At 41.8% G+C, this 24,235-nt stretch overlaps 1 protein-coding gene across 5 annotated transcripts in view; it reads left to right on the top strand.

The window, feature by feature from the left end:
• The window catches only part of RAI2 (retinoic acid induced 2), a 411,537-nt gene that overhangs the window by 284,470 nt on the left and 102,832 nt on the right, over positions 1 to 24,235 (top strand). The window lies entirely within an intron of this gene.

Genomic DNA, 24,235 nt, shown 5'->3' with positions numbered 1-24,235 from the left:
AGGGTCCAAATAAAACCCCACGTGGACGTATATAAATTAATACATATTATTACATTATATATCATGTAATTAAAACATTAATTTTTGTTATTTATTGTATTATAGTTATTATATTACTATAATGTTAATATATTATATATAATTATATAATGCATAATATAATGGCATATATTACTATATATGTATAGCTTATGATATTGCATATCCTTTGGACCGAGAAATTCTACTTCTAGGAATTTATCCTAAAGAAAAATTATATGTGTGTGTGGGTGGAGGGAATGGTAAAGAGAAAGCCTAGAAATAAAGTCAGTGCAGAACTAATAATAATATTAAAAAATTGGAGAGTAGCCTAAATACATGTTAGTGGGGATTGGTAACTAAATTATTGTAAATGTAAACAAAAGAAAATGAGGCAGTTCTTAAAAATTGTGCTTCACCAACAGTATTTCTCCAACTGGGATCCAAAAACCTTATGCATTAGAGTTTTCTGGGATACTGGTTAAACATACAGGTTCCTAGGCCCTCCCCAGAATACTAAATGAGTGTCTTTGGGGGAGGATCCAGGGAAATACGTTTTTAACAAGTGCCCTAAGATAATTCCAATACACACTTAGAATCTGAGAATTACTGTAGAAAAGAACATTTAATGGAATAGGAAAGTGTTCATGATATAAGTGACAAAACAAGTTCCAAAACAGGGTGATCCCTTTTATGTAAAAATACTTATTTGTATAGAAGAAATTATGGAAGGAAAAAAGCCAAAATGATAACCATGATTAATTTAATGTTATATGGCATTAATAGAAAGACGGTGTGCTGATGGAGAGTTCCACTTTATTCTGCACTTGTCGTATAATACCTGGAATGTTCCATTTGAGGAGGTAAAATCTATTTAGATTAAAATAGTATTGGATGTAAGGACAATGGAGAGGAGGAGTCAAAGATGGATCCAAAGTTTGGAAGAATGGTCATGCATCAATGGAGCAAGGACGTCACAAAGAGAAGCTGGTTTAGGGAAGAAAGATGAGTTGGTTTTGAACATGGCAGGTTTGAGGTACTGGTGGCACATCCATCAGGAAACAATCAAAAGGCAGCTGGAATTCTGGGTCTAGAATTCAAGAAATTGAGTGGGGCTAGAGATGTAGATTTAAAGACAATAAAAGTTGTAGGAGTGGATTAATCAAGGAGGAAGATCAACTAGAGATAGAAGTGGCTAGAGATCAGCTCCCTAGAAGATGCCTTTGATTAGCGGAAAGGAAAGGAAGAAAAGCCAGTAAAGGAATAAAAGAGAACATGGTCTGAAAGGTAAAGGGTGAACCAGTAAGATCCAATGTCACCAACCGTCCCTCAGAGGAAAGAGTTTCAGGGAGGAGGAGAAGGTCAAAGAGGATGAAGACAAAGAGTTGGCCACTGGACTGGACAACTGGACAGTGAGGGCCTTCTGCAGAGCTGTTCTGAAGAGCAGTGGCGTCTGTAGCCAGGTGGCGAGGAGTTAAGGAACAATCAAGTGGTAAGGAAGGCCCGAGAGCTGGTGCAGTCATCGCTGCATTTTTAGGGCATGTAGTAGCCTCTCCCATTGTGAAGAAATGATCTCATGGTTTTCATACTCCTTTCAAGATGAAGCTGGGACCATTTCCCCCCAGCATTCTTTCTCCCAGAAAAACTGAACTGGAATTTGGGTTGTTTGTCCTTTCATGGAACTTTCAGTCACTGGGTGCAGTATAATTTTTTTGAGAGATAATTTGTATTTCCCCTCCCTGCATTTTTCCATTTCTTTCCCACTCTTCTTTCTTGTCCTGGTGAATGTTTGGGGCTGGACAAAGGGTAGAAGTTACTTACATTTTCCTTCCTGGCATTTGTTTCAAAAAGCCTGGGTCCCTCCAGGGAATTGTGATGGTGTCCTAGAGTATGAGACAAGAGAGAGAATAGTTTTGAGGAGAACAAGAAGGATTTCCATAAGACTGAAAAGAAATTCCTCTGACTTGGAACAGGAAAGGTGTCTGAAAGCCTGGCGAGCCACAGATCCCTATAGTCTCCATCCTGACAGTACCAGGAGAGCAGGCCAATTTTAGACAATAGAGCTGAGGGAGGGAGGACCAAGGCCTAGGCTCCCAGCCAACCAGGGATTCCCCAGCCCCCAGCACAGACAAGAACCTGCAGTCTGGGGCGCTGAAGGGGCCCTATGGGCTGGGTCTTTGACATCTTGATGATACCTCTGTACCTCCCTGAGATTCAGAAGGTCACCCTGATATCTTAGCACTTTCTGAGACCCAGAACCTTGACACCCCGGAAGAGTGGGGGAAGAGCACTCAAGAATGTTTGGGATTGAATTTCCTGCTTGGCAGGACAGAGCTGGTCTCTTTATTAGAAAATAAAGACATGCAGTGTTTCTTGCTCACCTGAGTTTGTGCATGGAGATTTGTGTCTGCTACACAGGAAGAAATCAGGCTGGCATCCTCAAGCAAGGTGAGTGCTTTCTTCACCTGGGAAGAAAACCAAGGTGGTGGAATGGGGATCTCTAGATGATGTGACAATGGTGTATAGGTGGTCACCAGTTTGGTAGGATGTGTGAAGGAGGATAGAAAACAGTGACCCCATTGCCAGAGAAAATGGGTCCTAGTCCATCCCTGCTGCTTGAGCATCCTACAACTTTGGCCATATTTCATCTCCCTGGGCCTCAGTTTCCTCATGTGCAAAACGAAAGCATTAGATTAAGTGAATGCTAAGGCTCCTCACACATTCTGAGAGACCGTTTGGCTTGGTTCTCTTCTTTCTCAGGGTAAACTTTCTTATCTCTAAGGAATGAAGTGGATTAAACAGTCCTATAGCCGCTGAGCTACAGTCAACTTAGCCTAGCACTCGTGAGGAAAGCAGCAAACTGGGACAGCTTGCATTACTGAGGAGGCTACAAGTGTGTATTTTAATCTGCACAGCTCTGGGATTTCAGATGTGGTGTATGAGCCCCTCCACATTTAATTGAAGGGGGCAGAGGGTGATGAAACTACCAAGTTTGCTCTTTAAGGTTGGGCCATCCAGTGAAGATGGGTTTGCATACTAGTCTCAGAAGGCTAATTTATCACTCTGGAGAGCAATTTCTCATTAACACAATGTCAATACTGCTGGGGATTGGCTGGACACCTTTGGAAGAGGTTAAATTACCTTTTAATCAGTGTATGGAAGAACAAAGCTTTGCTCCATCATGGCATAGCAGCCTTGCTAATTTGACATCTTATAAAAGCCAAGGCAGTTCTAACTATACTGGTGTGATATGACCAGGATTATTTCCAGAGAGGCAGAAGACAGGAAAGGAGGGTTTCTGTGGCTGTTATCCAAACTGGCATAATTGATGTGGGTGCAGTGGGTTATAGCTAATGGTCTGTGTTTAATTATGGAGGCAGTGACACAAGGGCTGGAGAATGATAAGGCACTAACCAGATGATGTACCACTATTTCAGTAGAAGCTCGCTGAATAGGGTCAGTAGAGTGGTAAGGTGGTCTAAATTCCATGTTTCTCCTGGGATTTGGGCTTGGTCCCCGAGAGGCACAGGGCTATATCCATAAGATGTGTCCAAATTCACACTGAAGAGGTCTCCTAGGAGAACAGTCAGTCACACAGGCCCCAGATGAAAGTGCTTTGAAATCCACTGCTCTAGGAATTCATTCCTCATTTAAACCAGGATCATTTGCATTGATACATTGATATATATCTAAACCTCATCAGCCACAGTGGAAAGATAGGGCTTTTCATCTTCTCTCATTCCTCAGAGCAATAAAACAACAAACAATTCTTTATCCACTAGCCTGAAAAGTAATGACAATAACTGTTGTCAAACTGCATCTTATCCACCATATCCATTATCAACTTTTAGCAATAGAGCCTTCAGGTTTTAGCTGGACACATGGCTGCCCAGCCAGACGACATTTCTGAGCCTCTGTGGCAGCAGTGTGACACCATGTAACTTAGTTTTAACCAATAAGAAAGGAACAGAAGTGATGTTCCTCCACTTATTCTTTTCTCCTTCTTGTGGGTAAGAATGAGTTTGTGTCAGGTGGTGGTTTACTTTCTTTTTTTTTAAACTTTGGGTTTATTTATTTATTTATTTATGGCTGTGTTGGGTCTTCGTTTCTGTGCGAGGGCTTTCTCTAGTCGCGGCGAGCGGGGGCCGCTCTTCATCGCGGTGCGCGGGCCTCTCACTATCGCGGCCTCTCTTGTTGCGGAGCACAAGCTCCGGACGCGCAGGCTCAGTAGTTGTGGCTCACAGGCCCAGTTGCTCCGTGGCATGTGGGATCTTCCCAGACCAGGGCTCGAACCCGTGTCCCCTGCATTGGCAGGCAGATTCTCAACCACTGCGCCACCAGGGAAGCCCGGTGGTTTACTTTCAATCTAAAAGATAAGAAAGGACTTATCTTTTACATTTCCCAAGGTCATCTAGGGACCCAGGTTCCTTCTCTGTTACTGTAACAGAGAAGGAACCTGGGTCCCTAGATGACCTTGGGAAACAAAGTCATCCTACCTCCATCAACTGCCTACAAGCTTGGACTTTTATGGAGAACTAGATCTTCTATCTTATTTAAACAGCTGCTATTTTGGTCTCTATTACAATAAATACAGTGATTTACATGGGTAAAGGACCTTGCAGTTTGCAGAGCACTTTTATATGTTTTATCTCTTAGCTGCACAAGACAAGCAGGTGGAGTAGACAGATGGGGAAGTGGTCAGAGCATCTACTTGACAAGGAGGGAAACTGAGGCTCAGAGAGGCTGTAACTTTTGTCCAGGTATTCTGACTCCTTCTCCAGTGCTCCTTTTACTATAATATTGCCTCTTGGTCCTTGGAAACCTTAAGACGTAGTCCGACATGTGCATGAGAGGGGAATCTCCATTTATTAAAACTCTTGCTGTTTGATGGGTTAAGCATCTCCATCTAGCTCTTCTCCTCTCCTTCCACCTCCTACATACCATGCCCCAAACAACAACAAAAGCAAAGCTCCCTAAAACAGGGTTTTTAAAAATGGTTGATGGACTTGCTTAATATCAGAACTGCCAAGCTTCTTGGGGGAAGGGAAGTTGCAGTGGGAGGAGTATTTTATCAATGACATTGTTTAGAATTGTCAGCACGTGGGGTAATAAAAAGCAGAACAACTTTTAGTCAGTTTTATTATTGTTTTTAAATTCTCTACAGACATTCAATTGTTTTTAAATTCTCTTTTTACCTGTACCCCATTTTTGCCTGCGCCTTGTGTGGACCACTTCTATCATCCCCTCACTAGTATGCCACAAAATAATAGTAATGAAGGAAAGCAAAATCATAAAATGCAAAATCCAATTGACTCTTGCCGTGCTCTCTTTGATGTGTATACATGTCCAGGAAATGGCTGGAGTGTTTGTAACAATTGTTGCCTGTTACATTTAGAAGAGCTTCTGTAAAGAAAAGGAGAGCTTGTCTGTTTCCTTGGGTTTTTCCTACCCTCTTATTTCCCTAGTTACAAAAGTTGGTTCTGTGCATTTTTTTAAAGCTGGCGTCTTGCCCAACTCAGATTGATTATAAAGGTTGGGAGGGACAGTTGAGATCTGCAGCTTGATTCCTCAGTAAGTTGGCTGTTTTGAAAGATAGCATTGACAGCCGAGACAGCCTGCAGATGGGAAGGCAAGTCTGGAGATTCCCTTGTTTATTACTGAGCCACTGAATGACTCACTAGGTTGGGCTCTTCCTTGGAGGAACACAGAAAGATAAGTGCCTAAGTGCCTGGGAGAAATCAGCGGAAAGGTTCTTTCCTCAAAGGCTTTACAGTAGGGTTGCCAGATTAAATATAGGACACCAGTTAAATGTGCATTTCAGATTAACAGCAAACACTTTTCTTGTGTGTAAATATGTCCCGAAATATTTCATGGGACATACTTATACTGAAAACACAGGTGCTTAGTTACATTTACATTTCAGATAAACAAGGAATAATGTTTATTTATAAGCATATCCCATGCTTATAATTAAAGATTATTTCTCATTTATATGAAATACAAATGTTTTATAATTAATTATTCATTTTATTTTTTTAACTTAAAATTTAAAATTTTTAATTTAATTTTTATTTTATATTGGAGTATAGTTGATTTACAACACTGTGTTAGTTTCAGCTGTACAGCAAAGTGATTCAGTTATACATATACATATATCCATTCTTTTTCCGATTCTTTTCCATGAAATGCACATTTTAACAGGGCATCCTGTATTTTTATTTGCTAAATCTGGCAGCCCTACTTATAGAAATCTAGCAAGATTTTATGAAATGTTCTCTTTCAATTCAGGAATAGCCAACATTGTTTTTCTCTTAAAGGATTATGTAGGCTGTTGGTTTTATTTATTGGCAGGGTGGAGACATACAGGGGAGAAGGTCAAGGGGAAAGAAACTGGAGTGGAAGACAGGAGACTGGGGTCTGAGTCTTGTTCTGCCAGCAAATGGCTGTGCGAAGTTGAACAAGGCACTTCACCTGTCCGAGCCTTAGTGTCCTAAAAGGAGAGGATTGACTAGTCCTTCTAAGGATAAGATGATTCCATTGTCCTATGTCATTCCCTATGTTACAAATATTATGATGGAATTCATTTTCCCAGGCGATGATACAGGTTGGCACTGTCCAATAGAAATAAAATGCACATCACATGTGTAATTTTAGATTTGCTAGTGGTCACATTATAAAAGTAAAAAGAAACAGGTGAAGTTCATTTTAATGATCTATTTTATTTAACCAATTATATTAAAATATTATCATTTTAATATGTAATCAATATTCAAAGTATTAATGAGATAACTTACATTCTTTTTGTTTGTACTAAGTCCTCAAAATCTGGTGTGAATCCTTACAGCACACCTCATTGTGGGCTAGCCACGTTTAAAGTGCCGATAGCCACATGTGGCTACTGTACAGCACAGGTATAGGCTAAATAAATAGCTAGATAGATAAATAGATAAATAAATAAATTTTAGCAAGTAAGATTCAGAAATGAGCAATCTGTAGTGGGTTATGGAGAGAACTTAGGCTCTTGGGGAACATGTTCATAGGCTTTTAAAAATTAATATACAGTTGATCCTTATTATTCATGGATTCCATATTCATGAATTTACCTACTCACTAAAATTTATTTGTGACCCCCAGATGAACACTCATGACACTTGTGTGGTCATTCGTGAGCATGGCATGTGCACAGGGTAAAAAAACTGAGTTGTCCAGTGTACACATTCCCAGCTGAGGTGCAACAAGAGGAAGCTCTGCCTTCTTGTAGCAACTCTCATACTACAAACAAGTGTCCTTTTTGTGGTCTGTTTCGTGCCAAGTTTTGGGCATTTTTGTGCCTTTTGTGAGTGATATCGCTGTTGAAAATGCTCCCCAAGCATAGTGGTGAAGTGCTGTCTAGTGCTCCTAAGTGCAAGACGGCTGTGGTGTGCCTTATGGAGAAATGAGTTAAAGTGCTGTTCGCCACAGATATTTAGTATTAATGAATCAACTGGATATTAAATGAAGTGTCTTTAAACAGAAACACACGTAAAACAAGCTTAGGTATTGATCCGAAAATGTTGTGACCAGAAGCTCTCAGCTAGGGGTAATGGCTCAACATGCACCAATTCAGTGTTCACGGAGATGTTATAAAACATAACTGTCAGAGTGCTGAGAACTGACTGTACTCTATTGTTTAGAATAGTTTTAGATTTACGGAAAAGTTGAGCAGATAGTACAAAGATTTTCCATACACCTACCTCCTGCACCCCGTTTCCCCTATTATTGACACTTTACATTAGTATGGTACATTTGTTACAATTCATGAACCAATATCAATACATCATTGTTAACTAAAGACCATACTTTATTCAGATTTCCTTTGCTTTTACTTAATGCCCTTTCTCTGGCTATCAGGATACATTACATATAGTCATGACATCTCCTTGGGTTCCTCTTGGCTGTGATGGTTTCTCAGACTTTGTTTTTGATGACCCTGACAGTTTTGAGGGGCACTGGTGGTATTTTGTTGGATTCCACCCACCCCCAGCATTGGGATTTGCCTGACCTTTTTCTCATGATTAGAGTGGAGTTATGGATTTGGGGAGAAACATCACAGTGATAAAGTGCCATTTTCATCACATCTTATCAACAGTATATACTATCAACATGACTTATCACTGTTGATATTGGCCTTGATCACCTGGCTAGAGTAGGTCTAGTAGGTCTCTTTTCCAGGTCTCTCCACCATAAAGTTAGTGTTTTCCCCCCTTTCCGTACTGTCCTCTTTAGAAGGAAGTCACTCTACGCAGCTCACACCTAAGGAGTGGGGAGTGAGTCTCCACCTCCTTGACGGAGAGAATCTACATAATTTATTTGGAATTCTTCTGCATAGGAAACTTATCTCTTCTCCTCCACTTATTAAGATATTCAGTCATTTATATCGGTATGGTTTCAGGGATATTTATTTTACATTTTGGGTTATAATCCGATACTACTTTATATATTTTGTTACTCAAATTGTTCCAGCTTTGGCCATTGGGAGCTCTTTTACTTGACTCCTGTGACCCTTTGACATAACCCCTTCAGTGTGTGTGTGTGTGTGTGTGTATGTGTGTGTGTGTGTGTAGCTGAGCACTTCCTTACTTTTTGGCTCTACAAGATGCTTAGGCTCATATTGTGTATTTCCTGCCTCAGCCCTAGAATCTGCCACTTCTCCAAGGAGCCCTGGTTCCTTTTATTGGAGAATGGTGTTAGAAACCAAGGTCTGGGCACTAGGCTTTGTTGTTACTGGAGTGTCATTCCTTTTAGGCCCTCTCAGCTGACAGAGTAAAGAAATATATGTGTGTATACTAACCCATGCATACATACATATCTATAAATATTTCTTTATATATCCATCTGTATCTATATTAAGCTAAACATGAGTTCAAACCGATGTCTCCAACTAATCCATTACCACATGGATCATTCTAGCTCCCTGGCTGATCTGTAAATTTCCACTCCAACAGTGGGAAACCTGGCTCCCGCCATCTGCCATCCATTTACTTAATTGTTCAATTCCAGTGAACACGTATAAAAGTATTAGCTAGACATGAATATCATAGGCTTTTATGAAATACATTTATTTCCATTATAAAAATAATACATGTTTAACAAAGAAAATTTGAAAACTAGATACAAATTGGGAAAGAGCATCAAAAGTAGGCCCCCTCACCCAAGCACAACCTTTGCTGATGTTTAGGGTTATTTCCTTTCTCAGTGACCCTTTAATCCAGCCAAACTCTCCCCACACCCCCTAAAGCTGCTCTCTGCTGATGTCATCACATGTCCACAGGCTGTCACTGGCTACTGAAATGAGAGGAGAGCCAGCTTTTCGGGCACCAGGCACAGAGATCCCAGAAGAATTCATGATCCTAGATGATTTAACCATAAAGTGAGCACAAAATGAGAAAGGAAAAATTAATGTGGCATGTAGAACAAATAAATAGGGGAAGTGGAGAGGTGGGATGTTTTCTCCCCAGGCACTGACTTAGTTAAGCAACATAAAAACTTCTTGATTTTTTAGAACAAAACAGAACAAAAAAACAGATGCTCTCTAACTGCATGGCCTTTTGCATGACACTTGACTGCTATGGTGTTTAGTTTATGCAAAATGATGATGTTAGCCCAATTGTTTCAAAAGTGTCTTCTATGATCCTATGACCTATGAACTATAGAATGGTAAGGAGCACTTCCAGAGCCCTGAGAAAAGCCTCCTGTTACATATCTTGATCTGGCTGGTGGTTACACACATGTGTTTACCTTGTAAAAATTCATTGAACTGTACACTTATGATTTGTGCACTGTCTTTATGTATGTTATTCTTCAATTTCATAAGTTTACAAAGGAAATAAAAAAGCCTGTCACCTTATCCATCCCTCTTCAAATATGGAGCCTCACATAGTTTTTCAGAGTCCAAGAGTCATAGAAACGGCAGAGCCCAGAGAGGGCGGCCATGAAGCCATGAGCTACCAGTGAAAACGTCCCACAACTCCATTCCAGCTCCCACGAGGCCACCTGTAATGCCATTCCTTTGAGGTGTAAGCACAAGATCAAGATCACTGTGACCTTTATTTAATCTCTCGGTTCCTCCATGTATAAAACAAGGATAATAATAATAATGCCTATTTCTTAGCATTTTGTGGAGATTAAATAAGTCAATACATGTGAAGTGCTTGGAATAGTGCCTCCCACCTACTAAATGCTCAGTAAACATTTGTTAAATTGGTGGTGAAGTTGATGATAATTTTCACAAGTGTTCTTAGGCCCACAAGACCCAAGGCCACCGGAGTGACTCTGTAAGTTTCAAACAAGACTCTAGATATTTTAACAGGTATTTTAATTCCAAAGTGTATGGATCAGTATTAATTCCATGCTGGCCTTACTTCCACTCAAACTTTGCTTCCAAACACAGTCTAGTGTCCTCTCTCGAGGCTGTCCTCTAAAATGGTTGACTGTTTAGTTTTTATTTATTTTTTAAATTTATTTATTTATTTTTGGCTGTGTTGGGTCTTCATTGCTGTGCGTGGGCTTTCGCTAGTTGCGGTGAGCAGGGGCTACTCTTCATTGTGGTGTGCGGGCTTCTCATTGCGGTGGCTTCTCTTGTTGCAGAGCACGGGCTCTAGGCGCATGGGCTTCAGTAGTTGTAGCACGTGGGCTCAGTAGTTGTGGCTCACGGGCTCTAGAGTGCAGGCTCAGTAGTTGTGGCGCACGGGCTTAGTTGCTCTGCAGCATGTGGGATCTTCCCAGACCAGGGCTCAAACCCATGTCCCCTGCATTGGCAGGCGGATTCTTAACCACCACGCCACCAGGGAAGCCCTGGTTGACTGTTTATTGTCATGGCTATTAGTGGCTTCACCATCATATGAAGGGAGCCTGTGGATGTTTTAGACACAGAGAACTTCTGGCAAGTTAGAAGCGCAGGAACCTTACAGCAAGGCTGATCTGAGCAGTGAAGAAGGAAGACACACTAGGTATACAGATGTGAACTTGGAATGCAAAAATACCTTTTTTTTTTAAATTAATTAATTAATTTATTTATTTATATTTTTGGCTGTGTTGGGTCTTCGTTTCTGTGTGAGGGCTTTCTCCAGTTGTGGCGAGCGGGGGCCACTCTTCATCGCGGTGCGCGGGCCTCTCACTGTCTCGGCCTCTCTTGTTGCGGAGCACAGGCTCCAGGTGCGCAGGCTCAGTAGTGGTGGCTCACGGGCCTAGTTGCTCCGCGGCATGTGGGATCTTCCCAGACCAGGGCTCGAACCCGTGTCGCCTGCATTGGCAGGCAGATTCTCAACCACTGCGCCACCAGGGAAGCCCCAAAAATACCTTTTAAGATGAATGGTAAACTGGAAATGTGTGCTCAATTGGTACAGCATTCTTGTTTTTAATTGAAGTATAATTGACTTAAAATATTATATTATTCAGGTATACAACACAGTGATTCAATATTTTTATACATTTCAAAATAGTCACCATGATAAGTCTAGTTACCATCTGTCACCATACAAAGTTATTATAATATTATTGACCATATTCTCTGTGCTGTACATTACATCCTGTGACTTATTTATTTTATAACTGGAAGTTTGTACCTCTTAATCTCCCTCACCTATTTCACTCCTCCCCCAACCCCTTCCCTCTGGCAACCACCTGTTTGTTCTCTGTACCTATAACTCTATTTTGGTTTTGTTATGTTTGTTCTTTTTTTTTTTTTTTAGATTCCACATATAAATGAAATCATTCAGTATTTGTCTTTTTCCATCTGACTTATCTCACCTAGCATAATACCTTCTCAGTCCATGTTGTGCTAAGTGACAAGAAATCATTCTTTGTTATGGCTGAGTAATATTCCATTGTATATATATACACCATCTTCTTTATCCATTCATCTAATGTTGGGCACTTAGGTTGCTTCCATATCTTGGCTATTGTAAGTAATGCTGCAATGAACATAGGGGTGCATATGATCCAGAATTCTAATATATGTCCTCCTCCACTGAAACCCTGACATCTTGAAGCCTGCCAAAACGCCAGGTTGCCAGGACTTCTGGGAGAAGATAATTGTCTTAGCTTGGGTTCCTCCAGAGGCTGACTCCAAAACAGGGACTCAAGCACACAGAGCTGATTGGAGAGTTGGTCCGAGGAAACACAGTAGGGGAGCAGGAAAGTGAAACAAGGAAGAGAAGGCTGCCAATAAAGAGTGTGATATCAAGCCAATTATCACTGTGGGCAATTGGCGTTAATTACTCAGGACTTCCGGCCTACCACATGGGAGGGCAGTGCAGACTTAAGGGGCCAGAAAAGGCAAAGAAATGCAGGTTCTGGCACATGGAAGTCAGGCTGGAATGCACTGAAGTGGTAAGGACAAGGGGACACAGGCCAAACGCTGACAGTGTCTGCTACAATAGCCCAGGCCTCGTTTGAAGTCGTGGCTACATGTGCACTTCTGGGGATCAGGTGGTTGTCTTACAGGCCATACTGACAAGCTGCAATTTGTCATTTTTCAAATCATTTGGCTTGAGACAAATGTGATGGTTCTCCTAAAATGGTAATTGCGTTTTCCTGGAAATCAACCCAGGTTTGTTTATATGCTACTTGGATGTTGCAGCACATAGCACATGCAGATCTTGAACATCTTGAAAAAGCAGTACAGGGACCCAGCACAAGTCTGTTCACAGACCTGCCCAGAGGACACCAAATGGTATGTTATTTCCTCCTCTCAACTGCATGTCACCAACAAAGGAACCCTACATTCTGGAAGCAGTGCTTTTTGGAGATCTTGCAGCAGGCTACAGACGTGAGATTTCTGTCAGTGACAGGTCTGGCATCCTTTCTGCAGTGTGTCAGTGGCACGGATGAATACTCAGGATGGGGACGGTTGCTATTTTAATTTACATGCTATTGCTACCCGTTTTGGCTGGCTTACCCAGAATGCCCCAGATACCTATTTGAATGGGAAGTGTTCCATATTTGCAAGACAGACCATCTTGTGGAAATTGGTGTTTAGTCACTCTCCTGAACCGTGTGAAGTTAGGAAAATGGCTTGTGTGTCTTGTTTGTGTTACAGAATTCTGGCATTTTTTTCTCCCTGTCTTTCTTATCAGCATCTTTCTCAAGGGAGCTGGGAAAAGCCAAAAGGATCCTTTTTACCATTTTTTCAGAACCATCCAACATGAAAAATACAACCTTCTGTTACACCTTAATTATTATTTCATTTTTGTTTTTGAGAATTTCTTCTTTTTATTTTTCTCTTGGAATATTGATAAAATAGACAAACGTGATCCTTTGTCCAAGGCCCAATATGATGGTCTGATTTGCTTGAGATATTTACCCTTAGAAGCCATATAATCTCTTCTATATCCTATTATTTTTGCAACATATTTCTATGAATTATTGAGTTATATTTTTCTTCATTTTTATATATGAATTTTGTTTATAGAACACTCAAATTGCCGTATGTAATATACATGCATATTTTAAATGATAAAGAGAAGCATTCAAAATCTAACAAGAGTCTCATATAATTGCAGTGATGTAATATAATATAATGCAATAAAAATGCAATTTATCCCAAGGACATCTTTGGCAGAATGCAAAGGTCATTGTTTTCTGACCCTAATTTTCAAGCTACTGTCTGACATTTACATTGTATATCATTAAGAGCATACACAAGTATATCATGTCTTTTGGGGACTAATTTTACATAAATTATGTGTCTCTATGATTTCTTTGCATGATGGGGTATTCAGTCTATATTAGGAATGTCACGCAGATCATTCTCCAGTCCCCTTCCCACCCCCGTCACAAGAACGCTGGAAGTAAATCAGAGTAAAGAGATTGGAGAGTTCTTCTGAGACATTCTAAAAAGAATCAACAGCAGACTCCTTCCAACAATAAGACAGACTAAGACCTTTCTCCTATTACTAACACATAGTAATGCTGTAAAAACGTATCTCCAGAATTTAAATACATATATGCGCTCAGAAAAGGACAAAAGGGCTATCCCCACATGCCAGACAGGAAGAAAGGAATCATAGAGTAGTAAGGCCAAATAGGTACCACAACAGACCATGAAGATTTCACACCCGGATACAGGACCCAGAGACTGGGGGCTGGGGTTCTAATACCTACAGGAAACGAGGATCCAGACCTTGACGACATCTCAGACAGCCGTTCCATCCAGGTTTTGAAAAGGGGACTGGGAAGCTTGCTAGGGAAGCAACCCCGGCCCAGGGAATTTATGAGGAGGCTGGCATCTGGGACCTCGAGTAGAAAGAAGTCATCTGCAGGAAATGAAAAACCCAGAACTGCATCCTACTCAATATTGAATTCACATTCACAGTTCCTGTATGGCAGAGGAAACCCAAGCCAAACAACTATCATTAAAGCGTATCTAAAACCTTTGAAACCTCCAGAATTCCCAACTGAAACAAAAGCAAAACCAGTCTACAGGTCCATTCTCACACCTAGTGGCTCACGGGACGCCAGGAAAAAAAAAAAATAACCTGCTAAAGAGAAATTCACAATAAAAGATTATGGATGTATATAGAATAATGCATCCATTGTGAGGGACAGATAGAAAACTCAGCAAATAAGAGAATTAGCACCACATATTGGGTACAATAGACTAATTTTAAAGACACCGTAAAATAAGTATATTTTAAATAGTTGAAGACATAAAAGAGAGAAACCAAAATGAAAGCCCAAAATAATATGAAAAAAGACCAGAGAGATTTGAATGAGAACCAAACAGTTTCTAGTAATGAAAAATATAGGCATAGAAATTAGTCAACAGGTTAAACAGTTTTCTAGACAATGGTAAGAAGAGAGTTAGTGAACTAAATGATATGTGTAAAGAAATTACCCCAAATGTAGCACAGAGTCGGGGGAGGGAGAGAGAGAAAGAGAGAGAGAGAAATGAACTATGGTAGTAATTTAGAGGAAGTTCCAACATATGTCTAATCAAAGTTGCAGAATGAAAAATTAAAAGGAAATGGAGGAGAAACAATATCCTAAGAAATAATGGCAGAAAATTTTCTAGGACTAAAAAAAGACATGAAAAAAAAAAAAAAAGACATGAATTTTTAGACTAAAAGAATATCATGTCCCAAGCAAGATAAATTAAAATAAATCCACACATAGAAAAATGTAAAACTACAGAGCATTCCAGCAGAGGAGAAAAATCTCAAAAGAAACCAGAGAGGGAAAAACAAACACATAACCTGCAAAGGAACCACACAGGTTGTAATTTAGTCACATGACCAAACCTAACTGCAAAAGAAACTGTGTGTTTGAGAAGACAAGAACATAACTTTTGGAGACCAGATACCATCTCTACCATGTTTACATGTGGCCCTCTGTATCCATGGGTTTTGCATCTTTGGATTCAACCAACTGTGGATGAAAAAAATATTTGAAAAAAAATCTTCCAGAAAGTTCCAGAAAGCAAAACTTGAATTTGTGGCTCACTGGCAACTATTTACATAGCATTTACATTTTATTTACAGCTATTTACATAATATTTGCATTGTATTAGGTATTATATGTAATCTAGAGATGATTTAAAGTATACCGGAGGATGTGCGTAGGTTATACGGAAATGCTGCAGCATTTTATATTAGGTACTTGAGCAGCCGCGGGTTTTGGTATCCACAGAGTTCCTGGAACTAGTCCCCCACAGATACTGAGAGCTGACTTAATTATCACCTTCTGAGTGTTGAGCTCAGACTTATGGGAGAAGGGAAGAAGAAGGATGCTCTTGGGAAATGAAGCCTTTCCAACTCTCCCCAAATCATGGGAATCACTACACAAAGCACGGGAACTTTCTTCTCTGATATTATTTTGGCTTTACTGTTGCAAGTAGTGGTAAAGGAATTCTCCCACCCAGGTTGAACATAACATGTTCTAGAAATGAATCTTGTCCAACTTAAGCTCACAGAGAAGGGTGAAAATTTGGATTTGTTTCTCAAACATTGAGCTGAGCCCCAGGCCAATGCACCAAGAGTAACCAGTGTCTGTCTCATTTGTGTGTGACACGTAACAGACTCTGCAAAAGCCTATTGAATACATTCACTGATTCTTACATTCAACAAATATTTGTTGGATGGCTACACTGAGCCATTGTTCTAGATCTGCCCTGTCCAATAGGATAGCCATTAGTCACACATGGCTATTTAAATTAACTAAAATTAAAAACTCAGGTCCTCAGTCACACCAGCAACATTTCAAGTGTTCAACAGATACACGTGGCTAGTGGCTACCACATTGGGCAGCACAGATGTATAATATTTCCATTGTCACAGAAAGTTCTATTGGATAGTGCTGTTCTAGATGCTGGAGATACGGTAGTGAACACAACAGACACTTCCTGTCTTCATGAAACCTAAAGGCTATGTCAGATCGTAATAAGTTTATGGAGAAAAATTAAGCAACAATGGAAAATAGGGAGCAGGAGTGGAGGAGTGGAGGGGAAGTAGTTACAATTTTAAATACGGTAGTCTGGGAAGCTCTCACTGAGAAAGTGACTGTATTAGTTAACATAATGCTAGCTGATATAACAAAGAATCCCTCAAATCTCAGTGGCTAAACACAATAGTTTATTTCTTGCTCCAGTCAAGGGTTGTAGGGAGAGACTGTGGAATCGTTAGATGGAATCTGTTCCATGTGGTCATTCAGGGCCACAGGCTAACAGAGGATCTGCCATCCACAACACAGAGCTTCCAGAGTTGCCCTGGGCGTCACCATCAACCCAGCAGATGGGAGAAGAGAAAGAGTGTTGTTTAAGAGGTTTCTGTGGTCTGTGGGTCAGGCCTGAAAATGGTGTAATCATTTTCACTGGCATTCACTTGGCCAAAACTTAACCACATGTAGGGTGACCAGCTGTACCAGTTTGCCAGTTATTGAGGGTTTTCCTGAAATATGGGGCTTCCAGTACTCAAACCAGGAAAGTTCCAGGCATACTGGGATGACTTGGTCGCCTTAGCACATATCCTTACCTAGATGCAACAGAAACTATACCATTTTCTACACTATTGAAGGGGAGCATGAATTTTGGTGAGCAGCTAATGTCTGCCATAGTAACATTTCCCTCAAAGAACTGAGGAAGCCAGCATGCAGATCTCGGGGGAGGGAAGAAGAGCATTTTAGCCAGAAGGGACAGCAAATGCAAAGGCCTGAGGCAGGGGTGTATCTGGCACAGAAGAGGGGAAGAAAAGCAAGGGGGCCCAGTAGGGCTGGAATAGAGTAGATGAGGTAGAGCATCCCAGAGTATTCTTTCAGGTTCCCATTGATCCACCAGCAACCCTCTTGAGATGTGATTGTTCACTTCCATCCAGTTGGCCATAATTTGTTTATCAAGAAATGATAGGCTTCCCTGGTGGTGCAGTGATTAAGAATCCGCCTGCCAATGCAGGGGACACGGGTTCGAGCCCTGGTCCGGGAAGATCCCACATGCCGTGGAGCAACTAAGCCCATGCGCCACAACTACTGAGCCCATGCGCCACAACTACTGAGCTGGTGTGCCACAACTACTGAAGCCCACGCGCTTAGAGCCTGTGCTCCGCAACAAGAGAAGCCACCGCAATGAGAAGACCGCACACCACAAAGAAGAGTAGCCCCTGCTTGCAGCAACTAGAGAAAGCCCATGTGCAGCAACGAAGACCCAATGCAGCCAAAAATTAATTAATTAATTAATTAATTAATTAATTAAAAAAAGGAAATGATGAAGATCTTGGCTAACTCCTTCGCTGAAATCCAGATACACAGTCTATGGCCTTTCCCTGGTTTAATAGTTTGATAGATAGCCCTAGCAAAAAAGTTAACTGGCATGAGCTAACAAAGCTTAAGTTTCAAGCCCCCTCACCTGCACAGTCTTGGAAGGGGCCCTAGCAATGTGTTCAGATGTCATGTATTTTTGCAAATTTTGCAAAAATAAGATGTTCTGACCACAATCGGTTAAGTCCTCTGTCTCGAGTTCTTACCTCCCCTTCAAGTCTGGTGGTGTTGAAGTGGCCATGGACATTTTTGAGATCAGGCTGGGTAATTTGAGTTGGGGGTACACTTAGTTTACTCTTAGTGGGAGATAGTTATGTGGTTCACAGTGACTTGGGTATATAGTTAGTTTATTGCTAGCCATCCCATTGTAAGAGTGACTCTGGAATCCTCTGCTACCCACTGTGCCAACACATGCAGCCTTGTGACACGAAGACTCAGGTTACGATATGACTCCTGGCCGTACTGAGATATCAGCTGGACCTACAGCACCTAGTACCAGAGATATGTGAGTAGTGGACGAGGAAGGTTTGGAAACTTTGGTAGCTTGATGTTGTAGAAGACTCTTCGCATCAACAGACACAAGTGGAGGATTCAGTTCTTATTGATGCTTAATCAAAATGGAAGTTCTCGTGGATGGACCTAGAGACTGTCATACAGAGTGAAGTGAGTCAGAAAGAGAGAAGCAAATATCGTACATTAACACATATATGTGGAATCTAGAAAAATGATATAGATGATCTTATTTGCACAGCAGAAATAGAGACACAGACGTAGAGAACAAATGTATGGATACCAAGGGGGAAAGAGGGGGGTGGGATGAATTGGGAGATGGGGATTGACATATATACACCACTACGTATAAAATAGATAACTAATGAGAACATACTGTATAGCACAGGGAACTCTACTCGGTGCTCTGCGGTGACCTAAATGGGAAGTAAATCCAAAAAAGAGGGGTTATATGTTTATGTATGGCTGATTCACTTTACTGAACAGCAGAAACTGACATAGCAGTGTAAAGCAACTATACTCCAATAAAAAAATAATAATAATGAAAAATGGAAGTTCTCCTGACAGGGGTATACTGGATGTGCTGGGTTGAATAGTGTCCCCCCAAACTCATGTCTACCTGGAACCTCAGAATGTGACCTTATTTGGAAATAGTGACCTTGCAGTGTAATTAAGTTAAGATGGGGTCATACTGGCTTACAGTGGGCCCTAAGGCCAATGGCTGATGTCCTTATAAGAAGAGGAGAGAGGCACACAGACACACAGAGAGGAAGGCCATGTGAAGATGGAAGCAGAGGTTGGAGTGATGCTGCCACAGGCCAAGAAATGCCAGGAGCCACGGGGAGCTGGAAGAGGCACGGAAGGATTCTGCCCTACAAACTTCGGAGGGGGCATAGTCCTGCTGACACCTCGATTTTGGACTTCTGGCCTCCGGAACTGTGAGAGAATAAACTTCTGTTGTTTTAAGCCACCCAGTGTATGGTAATTTGTTACAGCAGCTCTAGGAAATGAATACACTTAATAAATGCAATGTTTACAATTATAAGCACATAATATGTCTTTTTTCTTTTATGAATTGGAAGAAATAGAAATAGAATTCCTGTGCTTATTTCCATAAGCTCGTAGCAATACTATAAAGGATAAGAACGCGTGTGTGAAGTTGCATGTTATATGCATCCCAGCTATCAGTCTTTTTATGACGTATTTCATTTGGCCATGATGGAAGTAGGCTGAATTATTTCTATTTATAGAAAATGATATTATAAAACTATTGTCACATGAAGATGTGATCAAAGAGGATCCAGCACAAAATGGAAGGAAAAAATATTATAAATATATTTCAGGAAGTTAATTAATACAAAATATTATCTTATTTGTATTGATTTTTGTTTGGGATATTTATCTCTTTTTTTTTTTTGAAATTTACAATTTGTTGCGAGTTCTGTTCTCATTCTTAGTAAATATTTATGTTTGTACCTTATTTTGTATGCTTTTTAAACCATCTTCCCTCACCAAATTCTATAAAGCTTCACGGCCCCCCAAAAATCTTGTCTGTCGTTGGGCATGAAAAACTGACTCCAGTTTTTGCATCAGCATCTGTTCACAGCATGGTTTTCAGAAATCTACCAGCAATTTAAGCCTTCTGGAAGCTTATATCCTAAGCAAACCCAGTAATCTCTAGATTTACAACTATCCTGCACAAAAAGGATTTTCATGAGTTCGTGTAAACAGCTTGAAAATTGCTTGTGCTTCTTGTGGTTTTTCAATAGCACTTTGAATGGCATCTTGGGTGGGACAAAAGTTTGGTGTTCCAGACTGTCCCATGTGTGCAGAACTTTTGGCATCCTGGCCCCCTGCCCACTAGATTCCAGCAACAGGCTCTGTCTTTGACAATCAGAATCATCCTCAAACATCACCAAATTTCCCCTAGGCTCATTGTGGGGGAGAAGTACTGTCCCCACTGAGAATCTCTGGATGGTAGATGGCCCCGAGATATTCTTTGTAAATCCCATTTTATCCAATTAAAATCAAATTAGAATTTAATGTGAGGGCAAGGCCCCTTGTTCTGTATCTCCCTTACCAGGCAGACCCTCCCCAGCATTTCCAAATCAGCCCCACTCCGCCACAAGTGAGGCCTGGGAAGCATCTTGAAAAGGCTCCCCATGTGATTCTGACATCCACTGAAATTTGAGAACACTGGTTCTCAAATGACGGTGATTTTGCGCCCCCAGAGGACACTTGGCAATGTCTGGAGACATTTTTGATTTTGACAACAGGGGAGCGGGTGCTAGTGGCATCTGGTGAGTGGAGGCCGGGGATGCTGCTGAACGTCCTACAGTGCGCAGGACGGCCCCCCACAACAAAGGTGATCCAGCTCCAAATATCAGCAGTACCAAGGCTGACAAACCCTGATCTAGACATTAGGCGGGTCCCTGAAATAGTCTGTTTAAGTCCCATTTTAATAAGTCCTATTTTAACAGCATTGAGAGACTTGAGTCCACCAGGCTCTCTGGCTTTCAACCAGCTGACTTGCCTGGGAACCATAAGTAATGTGCCTGTGGCATTCCTATCACCCCCTGAGTTGTTGGGAACCCTCTGGCTTTGCTCCCCATCCCTTTCCCACATCTGTCAGGCTGCCCCAGCCCTTCTCAGGTCTGACAGGGTTGGTCTGAGCTCTCAGCGGGTCCTGGTCTTGCTTAGCCTCTCTAGGTAATTACGACACAGCCAGACTGTAAGTACTCAGCGGACCGTCTTGTTGGGTATGCAGGAACCTTACATTTCCCAGCCTTCCTTGCAGTTAGCTTGGCGGCCATATGACTGAGTACTGGCTCATGAAATGTGGATAGAAATGACACATGCCCTTTTCCTGGCGGTCTTGGCTCTGGGATAGCAGGAAAGGCTTCCAGAAGGGCCCTGTGCAGCGGTCCCCAACCTTTTTGGCACCAGGGACCGGTTTCGTGGAAGACAGTTTTTCCACAGACAGGGGCGGGGGCAGGGGGGGAATGGTTCAGGCGGCAATGCGAGTGATGGGGAGCGACGGGGCGCAGCAGATGAAGCTTCGCTCGCTTGCCTGCCGCTCACCTCCTGCTGTGCGGCCCAGTTCCTAACAGGCCGCAGCGGACCGGTACCAGTCTGCGGCCCGGAGGTTGGGGAGCCCTGCTGTAGAGGGAAGCCAACAGTAGCCTTGATGCTGGCTGGTGAGCCCACCAGAGGAGGTGCTCTAGGTGGGGGCAGAGTGACCTCAGGACTGAGGGCTGCAAGGTGAACCCCAGACTGGGCACCTTATGCGGGCCCAGCTGGACTTCAGGGGATACACAGCCTGTGTAAGAGCCGGGAGAGAGGATGGGGCGCCCTGAGTGGCTGCGTCCCAGTGTTTCCAGCAGCAGAGACAACAGGGTGAACAGGGGCAAAAGAACAGGGATGTTATTGCTGTTGAGGCCTGCGAGGACTTGATGAGTGTCATGAGGACACGGCAGGTCTCTGACTCCCTACCCACACCCCCATCCCTTGAGGATGCTGAGTGGAGGGACTTTTCTCAGATCTTCCCCCAAATTTTTATTTCTAAAATTGTTAAACGTTAAGAAAAGCTGAAAGAATAATACAATTACCCCCTGTAAACTCTTCACCAAGGGTCCCCTAACATCTCTCCATTATTCTAACATTATTCCATTATTCTCCCCCCACCTCTCTCCCTCTCTCTCTCTCTCTCTCTCTTTCTTGCTGAAACATTTGAAAGTAAGCAGCATAATGTGTGTTATAATCCATTCCTGTCATTAGTCTTTGTGGTGGTTAATTTTATGTGTCAACCCTTAGCCCTAAGGGATGCCCAGATAACTGGTAAAACATTATTTCTCAATGTGTCTGTGACGGTGTTTCTGGAAGAAATTAGCCTTTGAATCAGTAGACTGAGTAAAGAAGATCCATCTCACCAATGTGGGTGGGCATCATCCAATCCCTTGAGGGCCTGAATAGAACAAAAAGGTGGAAGAAGGGCAGGTTTGCTCTCTCTGCTTGAGGTGAGACCTCCATCTTCTCCTGCCCACAGCGCTCCTGGTTCTCAGGCTTTCGGACTCAGACCAGGACTTACACCGTGGTGCCTCCCTGGTTCTCAGGCCTTCAGGCTTGGACTGAATTCCACCACTGTGTTTCCTGGGTCTCCAGCTCACACATGGTAGGTTGTGGGGCTTCTTGGCCTCCATAAGACCTGAACCAGTTTCTACAATCAATCTCTTATTGATCTATTTATCTTTCCTATTGGTTCTGTTTCTCTGGATAACCCTGACTAATACAGATTTTGGTACCAAAAGTAGGAGTAGAGGAACAGAATTTTAAGGATGAGTTTTTGGAATTGGTTCTGGGGTTTCTGGAATTGGCTCTCTAACCTGATTAGATTTAAAGATGCTAATGACTCTATTTCCAGTAGTAAAGAGAGTGAATGAAGTTTTATCGCATATTGCCGAATTCCCGTCCATAGTGGCTATACCATTTTTCACTTTCACTCGCCATGTAGAAGAGTGCCTGTTTCTGCACAGCATTGCCAGCAAAGTGTTTTGTCAAGCTTTTGGATTTTTGCCCAACGGATGGATGTGAAATGTATAGATTTAACTTATCATGTGTGAAGCTAAGCGTATTTTCTTATATTTAAGAATCACTTGTTCATATTTTTTTCTGGACTGTCTTATTTATGTTTGTCCATTTTTTAAAATTTGCTTTTGGTCTTTTTCTTCTTTAAGAGCTCTTTATATATGTGAAGGAGATTAACCCAGAAAAGGGTTTTTGTTTTTTTTAACTGAAAAGGAAGTTTTAAAACTGGGGGAGATGAAGACATGAGCAATTAAAAAGTCGAACTTGCTCCGCTAATAAACAGGAGGGAACATGAGGATGATTAGGTCAAATACAGAAAAATAAGATAGTTTTAGTTTTTTCCCCACGTGAAAGTCTAGTGTGAACAGAGCTGTGATGCATTACATATGGCTGATGCTCCGGAAGAATTTCAAATCAAATGGACCTTCTCCCTGGACTTCCTAAAAGTGAAACCAGTTGCTGATATATGTAGCAAATGTGCCAACCAGCTCCTTTCTTAAGAACACGATGATGTTGTGATCTCAGAAAGAAAACTTGTAAAGAAGACGACACGTTTCTCGTTTTTAGAGACATTAACCGGTGCCACAATTAGAGGATAGCTATTTAAGTATCCCAAAGGCCAGGTGTTTCGTAACTAGCAGCAACACTCTCTTGGTCCTAATTTGAATTTGGGGGGTATGTTTAAAGTAGAAAATAACAGTAGAAAAATGTGGAACTCAAACTATTGTCTCTAGATAAACGTCTTGCAAGAAGTGATAACTTGAGAACGTTCTGAATTCAGAGTTTCAGCACTGGCATGCCGCGTCTGCACGGGCATTCCCTTTGATGGGAAATAAAGGGAAGAGGAAAATAAATCAGCCACTCTAAGGGAAGGCGGCTTGATTCTTCCTTCGAGTCTTTGCTGTGGCTGAGGTGTTCTCCAAGAAGAGAGGCCTTGGGTGGGACAGGTCCCAGAGAGGTTGACTCAAGTTCCACTCTCAACCTTAGAAAGAGGCGGCAAAAGCTCTAGTGCAGCCCTGTGAAACCACCCTTGCAGGGCTGCTCAGCGAGCTGCCCTGGCGGGGAGTGAGGGGGGATGGGAGTGGCAGTTTCAATGGAGTGATGGACAAAACCCGATTGGAGTGGGATGGAAAAAGAGGCGACTGAAGATGGCAAGTATAAACAACTCATTCCAGGGATTTGGGTGAAAAGGGGAGTAGAACATTAGGGCAGTAAGTGGCATTGGACATAGAGTTGAGGGAGGTGCATGTGTTTTAAAAGTTTTGAAGTATTTGCAGTGTGTTTATAAGCTGGTACTGCATTCTCCTGTACAGAGGGGGAAATTGCTGAGAGAAAGGCT

The sequence above is a fragment of the Balaenoptera acutorostrata genome, chromosome X (genome assembly GCF_949987535.1).
Source record: "Balaenoptera acutorostrata chromosome X, mBalAcu1.1, whole genome shotgun sequence".
Lineage (NCBI taxonomy): Eukaryota > Metazoa > Chordata > Mammalia > Artiodactyla > Balaenopteridae > Balaenoptera > Balaenoptera acutorostrata.
Note: the sequence above shows the minus strand (reverse complement) of the source record. Positions and strands in the feature narration are given on the sequence as shown.